The sequence below is a fragment of the Colletes latitarsis genome, chromosome 3 (genome assembly GCF_051014445.1).
Source record: "Colletes latitarsis isolate SP2378_abdomen chromosome 3, iyColLati1, whole genome shotgun sequence".
NCBI lineage: Eukaryota > Metazoa > Arthropoda > Insecta > Hymenoptera > Colletidae > Colletes > Colletes latitarsis.
The window spans coordinates 32,116,038-32,129,201 of NC_135136.1; the positions used below are offsets into that span (position 1 = coordinate 32,116,038).

A 13,164-nucleotide genomic window follows, 5' to 3' on the forward strand; every position below is an offset into this window, starting at 1 on the left:
ATCTAACATGGCAGCTCGCGCTTATTCAAATGCAAAAACATTTCACGTGCGATCGTGTGAACGGTCACGCGAGACATAAATTATTCTGTTATACGTGTCAATTATACAAGAAAAGACATGCAAACTGAAAAACTATCTCGAATACAATCATTCCTCGATCAAACTCGTTCCTTTTTCCTGCAAATTCTATTAACCAGCTCTTCTATTTTTTAAATTATTTCTTAAAATTTTAGAAACACATTTCTGTTATATTAGAACTCGAAAAATTTGAATAATTCCATATTACGTGTCAATTATACAAGAAACATGCAAAATGAAAACTAACTCAAATACAATTATTCCTCGATCAAACTCGTTCCTTTTTTTTGCAAATTCTATTAACCAGCTATTCTATTTTTTGAATTATTTCTTAAAGCTTTAGAAACACATTTCTGTTATATTGGAACTCTGAAAAAATTGAATAATTCTGTATTACGTATCAATTATACAAGAAACATGCAAAATGAAAACTAACTCAAATACAATTATTCCTCGATCAAACTCGTTCCTTTTTTTTGCAAATTCTATTAACCAGCTGTTCTATTTTTTGAATTATTTCTTAAAGCTTTAGAAACACATTTCTGTTATATTGGAACTCGAGAAATTTGAATAATTCTTTACTACGTGTCAATTATACAAGAAAAGACATGCAAACTGAAAAATTATCTCGAATACAATCATTCCTCGATCAAACTCGTTCCTTTTTTTTGCAAATTCTATTAACCAGCTCTTCTATTTTTTAAATTATTTATTAAAATTTTAGAAACACATTTCTATTATATTGGAACTCGAAAAATTTGAATAATTCTGTATTACGTATCAATTATACAAGAAAAGACATGCAAACTGAAAAACTATCTCGAATACAATCATTCCTCGATCAAACTTGTTCCCTTTTCTGCGAATTCTATTAACACATTAACGACGGGTCATTTTTATTAAAACTTTACTATAGGATGATTTTAATAACATAGAATTCCTTCAACATGTGTATACTAAAAATGTGATAAGTGTTATTGTAATTAATATAGTTTATTAAAATTTTCAGAAGTTATACGTGGATAATAGAATCTTTTTATTGTATTCTCGGAGGAATTACTAGAAAAACACACGTTTGTCGATAAACGAGAATACTCGTTTCCCGTCGGTAAAGTGTTAACCAGCTATTCTGTGTTTTAAATTATTTCTTAAACTTTTCGAAACATATTTCTGTTATTAATTCTAAGAATGATCGACGCCATTCCAAACGTGCGTGTATGGCGGTCCTTAAACCCTCGTCTGTCACGCTTTCACGTCGTCGATCTTTACTAGAGATCGCCCATTGATGATTTGTAGGTCACGGTACCGTCGTTTATAACGAGAGAAGAACACGCTCGCGTTTCTCCTCGCGTTTATGCCCATTCATTTCGATTCCGTTTGCTTTGTGCCCCTCGTCGAGATATTAATGGCTCTCGCGTCGCAAGGACAGCATTCTTTCCAGGGGAAAAAAGGGGAAATCTCCTCTCCCCCCCGAAACTGGTTTCTTTCCTTGCTGACGTAACCACGTAAGTTTCCTTCGACGCTCTTTTCGAATTATCGCGGCCAAGAAAGCAACGAGAAACAACGATAAACAATGTCTCGGGGCAGATCCACGAAGGTCACTCCACGTTTCTGCTTCCGGTTGAGTTGGGTTATCATTGCGCAAAATCTTGTAAAATCTTCGCGTAACGCAACCCCTCGGTCGCGTGATCGTAGCCACGTGTCTAACGCTGAATTACGTCCGTAGGAGTCACGATATCCCGGCGACGACGGTTTTAATTGGCACCGTGTATCAGCGCCATCATTACACTGTCCGCACTTTCTTGCAACCGCGAACGCTCATGACACTTTAATTCGTCGGTGAAAAGCAGCATCGCGAAACGATCGGAAACTGCGAGAGCACAAGAGATCGACGAATCGAACGCGACTGGACATCTTCATTAACGGATGTGCCTGGGACAAAACACCGCGCGCGATTAGAGCAATTGGCCACGGATGACCCGTGATCACGATCGATCTCGAGATGAGGATTCTCGAAAGGCAGCGTCTCCCAAACTCTGGTTTATTCAGTTTTCGTCTTTTGACACATTTGCAGATGAGGCATTTTTTTATATCTTTAACCTCTTGTCATACAATGACGACTATGATACTTGGCAAGTTCTTGGTGTCAAGTTTCACAATCATGAAGCGTTATTAAGACTTATAAATTAAAATCGACACATTTTTACGTTCACGAGGTATTTGTAAAACAGATTCTTTTTCGTGGTCATTGTACGAACAAATCAAGTTAAATAGTATACGTTTGAAAAATTACATTAAATCGTACGTCAAGAGGTTAATGAGTACATAGATTTTCTAAAATGGTGAATTACTCGTGGCAGGATTTTATAAATCATAGAATCCTTAAAGAACCCTTTGACTTACGATTTAATGTGATTTTTCAAACGCATATTATATAATTTGGTTTAAATTTATTCGTACAAGGAATGGGCACATAGAAAAAGAATTGTTTTATGAATACCTCGAGAATGTAAAAATGTGTTAATTTTAATTTATAAGGCTTGATAAAACTTGACATCAGAAACTTGTGACAAATCAGACGCATCATTATATGGCAAGAGGTTAATAACTTAACGATACGAGCGCAATATGTTGGATATCTAGACTTTTCTGGAGCTAAAATGTCCGAATTTTTGAAAGTTTTTCGTCGATATTAATTGTACCCTCACGATTAAAAATTATAAATTCAAATAATCCTCTCGTATACAAGGTGTTCGGCCAACCACGGGAAAAATTTTAATGGGAGATTCTAGAGGACAAAATAAGACGAAAATCAAGAATATCAACTTGTTGACTCAAAAATTTCAAATCATTCTGAAAAAATTATTTTTAGTTGCGGGGCTCAATTACAATCATTTTTGGTCAATACACATACCCCCGAATTTCTACGCAGTTTCGAGAAAAAAATTCTTTACCGAAAATCTAATTTGAGGCCAGAAATGGTTCCACAAAATTTCATGCGAATCTTTAAAACGTCATAACTCCTGAACGGATTGGACGATTTTAACGTTTCAAAAAGCAAACTACGCGTATTTTGACGGAGAATATGTAAAAATCGCAAAAATATTTGAAAAGTTGATCCTTGACACCGCAAAATAAGAAAAACCCCATAAAAATGGTCCAATTTTCAAACAGCCATAACTCCTACAATAGTGAATATATTTAAATGAAACTTTTTTCTGAAGTAGAGCCCACGGGTACCTACAGAAAAGTATTAGACAATTTTTCTGTAGGGCGTGAAACAAAATTACTAAAAATCTCAAACTAATTTTTAAGAAATATCGACAGGAGGTAGGTGCTGAAACTTTTCGGCGAAAAAAAAAAATTTCAAATCATACTAAAAAAATTATATCTAGTTCCAAGGGTCAATTACAAGCATTTTTGGTGAATAGACATATCCCCGAAATCCTATTCAGTTTCGAGAAAAAAATTCATTACCGAAAATATAATGTCTGATCACGAATGAATGATTCCCCTGAAATTTCATGTGTTTTGAATCGATCTGAAAAAATTATTTTCGATTGCAGAGGTCGATTATAATCATTTTTGGTGAATAGGCATACCCTCGAAATCCTACGCACTTTCGAGAAAAAAATTCCTAAACGAAAATATAATATATATGGCCAGAAATATACCCCAGAAATTTCATGCGAATCTTTAAAATGTCGTAACTTCTGAACGGATTGAACAATTTTAATGTTCAAAAAACCAAACGCTGCGTATTTTAGTATAGAATATGTAGCAATGATAAAAATATTCGAAAAGTTGATTCTTGACACCGCAAAATAAGAAAAACCCCATAAAAATGGTCCAATCTTCAAACAGCCATAACTCCTATAATAGTGAATATATTTCAATGAAACTTTTTTCTAAAGTAGAGCTCATAGGTACCTACAAAAAAGTACTAAACAACTTTTCCGTACACTGCCAACTAAATTTATTAAAAATCAAAAACAAATTTTTAAGAAAAATCGACAAAGGTGTAGGTGCCTAAATTTTTCGTCGAAAAAAAAAATTTCAAATCGTTCTGAAAAAATTATTTTCTGTTCCATGAGTCAATTACAATCATTTTTGGTGAATACACATAACCTCGAAATCCTATCCACTCTAAAAAAAAAAATTCAGTACGGGCAAAACTTTAAACGTTAATAACTTTTTAACGAAGCCTCCATCAACAAATTAGTATTCTCAATTTTCGTCTTATTTTGGCCTCTAGAATCTCCCATTAAAATTTTTCCCAGGGATGGCCGAACACAAATTAGGAATCGAAACGTCTAGATTTTCTATTTAACCCATTAACTCATATTTTTCGTTTACCAAGAATGATCAGATTCTTTATACTTATTTCTAAGCTATATAAAAATTCGATTTTTGTTAATTACAATGTTGTATACGATTTGAAGGAAAACAAATATTGTCATCCCTTAAACTGTTGGATTAAACAAATATCGTTTTTCAAAGCAGTCAGATATGAGCGTTAAGGGGTTAAAAAAAAAATATTAAAAAATTCCTAATTTTAAATGAAAGCATTTCGAGTAAAGTTCGTGTTTCTTTGGTTTTCTGAGTCATCGATCGTTCACGGAACACTAATTCGCGTTTTCGAAAGGCACAGTTTGGGAAACGCTACACTCGGTCGAGAAGAGATTCCAGGAAACGAATAATGCAAGAAAATGGAGATGAGGAACGCCGCGTGTTACTGCATCGCGATTACCCCAACCTGAACTCGGCACACCGAATCTCGTAAACACCGTTGCGCTTTCTCGTGAACAACTGAGCCACGGAGCACGCGTCCGAATTTCGTTGCAAGAACCGAATACTCTCTCCCTTTCCCTTTCTCCTCACGTGTGCTTCACACGCGTCATACGCGACCTCGTAATGTTTCGACGTCGGTCATCGACGGTCACCTGGTCATTTCCCCCTTTTTTAGAGAGACACGCCGACAAAAACCAGTTTCGAGTTTCTTTTTAAACTCCCCCCACGCTCTGGTAACTTTTCTAACGATATCGTCGATCCTCCGTTCAAATTACTTGTCAATTATTTCTTGCAGCTATTTCCTTCTGAAATCGGGCGAAACCGGATAAATCAATATCGCGTCGGGAACTTTTAATGTTGAAACCGAAACGCAGGTGTTACGGTGCAGAAATTCTTTCTAAAGTTACGATTTCGCATTTCTCGAGTAATTGCAATTTTTATTCCAACGTTCGAGGAATCAACTTTGCGGAAAGTTTGAGTGTTTTATCAAAGTTTTGCTATCTAGAGCAAAAATGTTGTAACTTGCCACCAAGGAAAGTTAATGCGAAATTGTACACATAATTTATGGATATTCTACATGTATGTGAAAAGGTCTGCGAGAAAAACTACGATGTACTGATTAAATTTTTAACTCAATGTTGATATCGAAATGCAGATGTTACGGTGCAGAAATTCTTTTTAACGTTACGATTTCGCATTTCTCGAGAAATTATAATTTTTATTCTAATTTTCGTGGAAAGTTTGATTCATTTATCAAAGTTTTGCTATCTAGAGTAAAATGTAGGAATTTGCCACCAAGGAAAGTTAACGCGAAATTATACACATAATTTATGAATATTCTACATGTATGTGAAAACTCAGGTCTACGAGAAAAACTACGATGTACTGATTAAACGTTAATTTCCTCGAACGTAACTTTGCTCAACAAAGTTTTTAACGTGCAGCAAGAGCATTGAAAAGTAGAAAATTCATTATTGTTAATTATTATTTTAATTGCTGCTCCACTGCTTGTAATGTAAGTTTATATTCTTCGTTTTTGGAGATCACCTCGTACATTCACCCTGCACAAAGAATAACTGCATTCTAATTACCAGCCACTGCTGACACACTGGTTTCCGAACCTCAGAAAACCGAATCGCGTGTCTGTAACACCGCATGAAACTTGCACAACGTCCGTTTTGTGCAAGCTAATGAAGTAGAATTAAAAAACAAGAAGAATCCACCTTGCATTAACGCGATGTGCGATTTCGATACACCTGGTCAACTTGATTGGGACTTTTTATGTTCAAAACATCATAGGATAGGTTCCTCATCAATCCAAACAATATAGCAAATTCTCGAAATAAATGGATTAGTAGATACTCGATTGTGCCCCCAATTAGATACTATTTTTTTCTATCTTTAATCACATAAAGAAAATAAATTTTCACAGTATTAGCTGTAGAAAGATTTAACTCAGTAAACTATCAGTAAATTCTCGAAATAAACAGATTCATAGATACTCCATTGTGCCCCCCATTAGATACTATTTTCTTCTATCTTTAATCACATAAAGAAAATAAATTTTCACAGTATAAAATGTAGAACGATTTAACTCAGTAAACTATCGAAATAAACAGATTTGTAAATACTCGATTGCACCCCAATTGGATACTATTTTCTTCTATCTTTCATCGCATAAAGAAAATAAATTATCACAATATAAACTGTAGAAAAATTTAACTCAGTAAATTATCAGTAAATTATCAAAATAAACAGATTCATAGATACTCCATTGTGCCCCCCATTAGATACTATTTTCTTCTATCTTTAATCACATAAAGAAAATAAATTCTCACAGTATAAACTGTAAAAAGATTTAACCCAAAGATTTCAATACAATTGATACAAAAATCAGAAATAGAAAAATCGCAGTAACGATAGAAACCGCTTCTGTTTCGGTTTGTTGTTATTAAAATCGAATAAACCGGCGTGGACTGTACTAAGAAACCTCCTAAAGTGAACGTAAAGAGCCCCCCCGTTGCCCCCCGGGCGCATTGAACATGCATAGAGATTGACTTCCGCGTTTCGTAAGTTCGATCGATGCCCTACTCTGCTGTTAACCACCGTCGCCGATTAACACGGACAAGATGAAACTCGAAGACAATGAGAAACGCAGATGCGAATGATGGCGACGAGTTCAGGCGGAATGGGTCGTCGGGGTGTACAGGAAGTCGGTATAAACGTCACGCACTGCACCGGATGAGAGTAAAATGGCGCGAACCGCGACGATTTAGATATCGGTGACCACTGGTCGCGGTTCTCGTCAACGACTGACGGAGCAAGTTTTAACCTAAATTTCGTTGCCAAAACCGGAGGCTGGGCTTTCCCTCTCTATCTGGACCCTCTCCCTGGTCATTTCTCCGTCGCTTGTCTTTTTTATCCGGGTGTTGTACGACGGAGAGCCAACGATCGAACGATCCCAGCGACTGGTCGATGACAATCGGACCGCGACACCCCTCTGTTCGCGCGAGTGCAGGTAAAACAGCATATGGAATATGTGTCAGAGGCTTCGAGGCGAGTGAAAGTTGCTTTCAGAGGGGCTGTGTGCAGAGAGAGACACCGCAACACACACCCGTGTATGTTTTAACTCGAGCTTCGTTACGTCGTGTCCACACGGTATACTTTCATCTCGCGCCAGCCTCTCCGTTTCTCTCTGTTCCGTTCGAGGACTTTCCTTTCTCTGTCGGCTTTCGGCGGCGGTGCTTTATCTCTTGACTTTTGCCGATCCAAGCGATCCAGGGGATTTCACTTTCGCCGTTGGGTTCGCCAACGACGCGCGTGTGCTCGTCGAGTGGAAAACAGGTGCCATTTTCTGGCGGACCGTCGCTTTCTACTTGTCGTCGGGGATTTTAACCAGTTTACGGGACTCCCGTAATTGGTAATTACAATATTTGTGTTTCCACGATTGACACATCGGGTATTCTCTTTCGCACAGCTGGTCCCGGTGTACGTACGGCGATTTCACTTTCTATCGACGGAATAACGAGGCGATGGCTCTTAACCTTTCGCGCGAGGCACACATTTGTGACGGTTTGTTGTCGTAGGAAGTGTGATCGAGGTATATGGGAGTTAGTGGACTCGTCGAGCAAAGGCAACCATAACAGAAAGATAGGAGGTCGATCGAGTACTTGCGAGAAAGACAGGTAGAGCGTAGCCCTCTGCTGGCAAATGCAGGAAGCATCGTCCACATATTGTACTTGAGGGATCAAACAGGGATCTCGTGAGATCTGTTAATAATCTAAATTCTCTGCCAGTATCTCGATGTCGAGTAAACAAAACAAAACAAGTAAACAGTGGCCAAGATCTAATTGAGAGATTGTTCGAGAAACGACATCTCGAATATTATCTTTGGTCATTCGTAACTCGAAAAGTAAGACTTTATTGTTTACTGTGTACAACTCGTGATATAAACTGTGTGTAACAGAAATAGAACGATTAGAAAAAGGAAGAAATTTAATTTCTCCATATGATAAAATAAAGTAAATAAAGTAAATACGTAGTAACAGATAGAATCAATTACTTTAATAACAGAGAGTCTAAGAAGGCCTCAAACTTGTTAAAGCATTCGTTAATATAGATCCGGTCTATGAAATTTACGAGCTCGACACGGAGTATCGAGAAAAATCCAAGATTTCTAATTACTACATTGAATTTAATGTTCTTCAAGATGTCGAGACACGTAACGTGTAATAAATCAATAATTTTGTGTTTCGTAAGGACACGCATTCTATAAAAACGAAATCTAAGAAAGTTGTTCAGAACACGTGCAATGACAGTGGAAAGGCAATTAAAATAAAAGAGCACGATAATAGAGCAGCGTTCAAGGTGAGATCGAACCAGTGCATAAAAGTTTAATTGCATATTCGAGCTATCCAGTTCCATATTTCGCACGATTTGTCGAGCTTCTCGTTAAAGTTTTGCAAAACCACTCTGAAGAAACATTTACGAGTAAAGGGCAAACCATGGAAATAAAATTTGCCCGACTCTTTTCGCGATCGACGTGGCAACTTTCAGCGTAAAAGCTCCTGTTCTCGATATCGATACTCACGAGAAAATTTGCGAAGTTATTAGAAAGCCGATCGATGAAACGCGAAACGGAAAACACCGTTACTTGGGCGTGTTGAATTTCAGCCCAGTGCTTAACGTCTCTAATGAATTCTTGTTGAATAAAGGCGGTTTGGTTGCAATAAGAAAAATACAGTGTGACGCAATCGAGCGTGCATTAAACGCGTACGCGTTGAATATGCAGCCGCTTTCACTTTCATCTGGAGGGGTGGCGCCTGGTTCTTCGTTTTTCAACACGCGATCATCAACATTTCGTATCTCTAGTTTTCTTTGTTTTTTTACTTGTTTTTTTTTTTTTGTTGAATTGCACTCTTATATTCCTGCACGAGCGTTAAGTAGAACAAGTTGCCCGCCGTGCGCGTGTAATTCTGTTATCGAAGCAATAGCAAAAATGAGGGCTCGAAATGTTAAAGAAAATATCAAAAGTATCGCATTTATTTATGTAGAAATAATGAACACAGTTTTTATGAATCATTGATTGCATGTGTTTGTTTAACTTCATGTTAAAATTCTCAGAATGCAATAAATGTATACAGAAGTTTGAAATATTCTTTAAATTATTAATATGAAATTCGAAATCTGTAGGTTTATGATTTCTCTACGACTTCTACGATTTTTAACCAATCTAAATGAAATTTTATTTAATTACTCTTCACGTCCCAATGGAAAGTATAGGCTACTTAATTTTCCGGAAATATAATTGTTATTTATTGATATAAAACTAATACATAATTTTAAATGTTTGGCGCTCTCGACGGCGAAACGTTCAAGTTTGTAGCGAAATAGTTTCTATTCTTGATGCTAGATAACGCCACCAATGTTTGTATTCAAAATCTGTGTGTAATTTCTATTTAAATCCTATTTTTATCTAATCAAGAAGAAATTTTGCTTAATAAAATATACACTAGTTTTGGACTATTTAAAAAAAAAATATTAGAGATACCGAGAAAACCTTTTGAAAAACAATAATTCTCTCACAAAAATTCGAATGGCGGTCAACGTGTAAGTTCTATAAAACCGTATGCCTGGACAAGAACTAGTTATATTGCCTAATGATAGAACACTAACGTCAAAAAACTTGTCCATACTACTCTAGTACGCTGAAGTAATGGATGAATCAAGTTGTGAAGTTGATCCAGAGTTGGAAACTTCTGTCTCAATTTCTCGTTACTTCTTTGTTTAATTATTGTGACATACTTTACAGTCATTCTTTTCATAGATATCTATAACATATCGAATCCGACTCAATGTAAAACAGCAACAGATCTTTTATTTCGACCGCCATGTACATCAAACTTGGTCTACTTTCGTATTACTTTATCTTTTGAATCTGATTCGACCTGACCTCTCTTATCATTCTACCGATGTCTATTCCGCTGCTCTAAACTCCATCTTTCCAGCCAAATCTATCTATTATAATTCTCGAAATTCGTAATTTGCAAATGCTTGCTTCCATCTTCGCCCAATGGACTTCGGGTCCATTTTGACCCGTGGAACTATTTCTTCTAAAATCGTAAAGTTTTGATTTTTGATATAATAGCAAGTACGCGAACTTGTAAAAATAGACGATAATAATAAATAAAGAATTTACAAACACAAGTATGCAGAAATTCGATCAAAAGCCTGTATATAGTTCAGATTCGGGTCAAAATGGACCCAGTGTCCATTTATTTTTAGTGTTTCGAGTAATTCAACACTTTGTTCGCAGTAATCGAACGCCTATAAACCATCGTAATCGTTGAATGGTTCTTACTGCTTCGAAGCAACGAGAAAAACACTGCTCGTTGAGTTCGAGACTTTACGATGCTTTAGAACCACGCAGCACCTTATAATCGCTAAAAACCATCCACAATAGAAAAGGTACTTTCGTTTTCACGAAATTACGTAATTCCTTCACCAATTACTTTCCCTCGAAACTTCTCCACGCAAACGATTTATCGCTTAATTTCGTGAATCAGAGGACCCACTATAGCTTTCACATTCGAACCCTTCGAAATTTCCACTTTATCGTTTTACGATTTGTATATAGGATTCCAATGCTCGAAAATACTACAACTGAAAAAAGAAAGTGGTATATTATTGGCACTCGCAACTTTTACAATTTACTTTCGATCGTTTCTCAGTCAATAAAAGTCTACTTTGTAAATATATTTTACAAGCCTGCCGTGAAATTATTGATGGAGGGTCGTGAAATTCTTGTAAAAGAGAGACGTAACTGTCGACAGGTTATACAGCAGTTAACTGCACTTCCTGTTTCTTCGTATACGCGTATATTTCCTGTTTCCTCGATCGGGCCCTTTCTTAACACGTTGACTGCCAGTCTAAAATCCTAAAATTGTCTACGAGACCAAAACTTTGATTTTGGACTATTGTAAACTACACAACTTAAAAGTTGTCATAGTAATTATATTTGTACCCATTAAAATTTACGAAGCTTATTAAAATTTATTTTCTTTGACGTTTCAATTTCAGAATTAATTATTTTAGTTCCATTGTTGAAAGTTCTGTCATCCATATAGGGGTGACATGGCAGTCAAAGTGTCAATTCTACCTTTACCATTGCCGCCACAGCATTTCGTCTAAGATCGCTGTAGAATCCGCGGAGATTAAAACAAGGCTCGGGTTATCTTAATGCGTTTGTATCAGGAATAACTGAAAGAAGCGATTAAAAATATGTACATCGAAGATAATCCTAATCTCTGATCCAGAACTCGGCTTTCTCCGGTATCAGTATTTTGCGCATTCGCTTGAAAAAGAGTCTCAGATTGTCCCAGTTTCTAAAATCGCTCTGCATGCCTCGATCGCTTTCATCCTTTGTCACAGACGAGTTTGTAAAGCGATAAAGCAAGAATTGCAAAGTGCCCGAATATTAATGTTACTCATTCCCGTTACGCAACTGTCTGACTTTACAGGTTTATACGAAAGGCTCGCCAGGCCTGGGATGCAGTCAAACAAGTTTACGATTCCCCTCGATTTTCAGAGATGCACGACATCGTTGCCCGATGGAGAAAGCGAGGCATTACAGAATCGTGATTTCCGAGAATCGCGAATAAAACCAGCCGCTAGGAAGAAGTTCAAGCTCGTAAATATAAACGAATAAGATAGAAAACTCGATGCAGGAAATTTGTCGAGATAGCGGAGTCGGTGTCAAAAATTTGAAGAAAGCGCGAGCCTCTCGCGTTTACGAGCATCTATCGAACGATGTATGCATCACGCTTTCACACGCAACTTTCGTCGGCAATTAAATGTCTCGACGGGTTTTTATTTGAACCCTAGATCACCACACTTCGGCGTATTAACGCCAATTCGTGGCCCGGAAGACTCCATCGTTAATTGGTAGAAAGGGCATAGATCAAAAATTCAAACATTACTCGAGACAAGCATAATACTTGTCAATTTCAAATAAAATAAAAGACAATAGATCGAAGCCCTCTGGGATTAAATAATTCGAATTTCTTCAGAGATAGCGATATACATACGCGTGTACCTTTAGTTTGTGTGTGTGTTTTTAAGTGTTGCAAGATGAAAGTGCACCACTAAAATTATGAATAAATATTTGCAAACGAGGCGATTTATGGCACTGTTCGATGCGAATGAACGCGCGACTTTCAAACGTGACATTGAACTGGATCTGTTGAACTTGTAAGAGAACTTGCACGAAAATCGCACGATTTGTTTGCGATCGTTTAAAATCTTACAAAACGCTACGAGAAGCGAAACGTTCTCGTATCCTTAACGGTTATGGCACCTTGGATGATAATGACGCTATTCGTGGATGATCATCATCGTGCAGAGACAGCCATGAGGTGCAGAAATCTTGATTCGAGGCCGTTCACCTCGACAAGTTCAGCGCAGAATCTTTTGTATCCGGAATTTCTCTCTGTACAGCCTGACTTAAAACTGAACAATACTAAGGCCTGTCAGGAAACTCAGTTCCTAGTGAAAAGATCTCAATGTAAACATACTTCCTTAAACAGTTACCGCCAAGCTATGCGTGTCGTGGTTTTTAGTCAGGTTGCTAAGAAACCTGCAGTTTCTTTGTACGGATACACGGATCATCAAAGTTTAACGACCGTTGAAGTACATCTTTTTATGTCACTTCGAAATTGGCACTTATCTTGCTCGAATGATTCTTTATGTTACTTTTATCGTAAATAGCCTCGATCAAAATGCATCGAGCGTTTTACT

General features: G+C 37.0%; 1 protein-coding gene across 7 annotated transcripts in view; it reads right to left on the reverse strand.

Moving 5' to 3' along the window:
- Positions 1-13,164, reverse strand: part of LOC143340363 (uncharacterized) — a 79,033-nt gene that overhangs the window by 20,764 nt on the left and 45,105 nt on the right. Inside the window, exon 1 of one of the 7 annotated variants that reach the window (XM_076762214.1) lies at positions 4,835-4,880. The exons of the other annotated variants lie outside the window; for them this stretch is intronic. The gene's annotated coding sequence lies outside the window, so the exon portion shown is untranslated. Of the gene's footprint in view, positions 1-4,834; positions 4,881-13,164 lie in introns of those variants that run through there. 7 annotated transcript variants of the gene reach the window in all.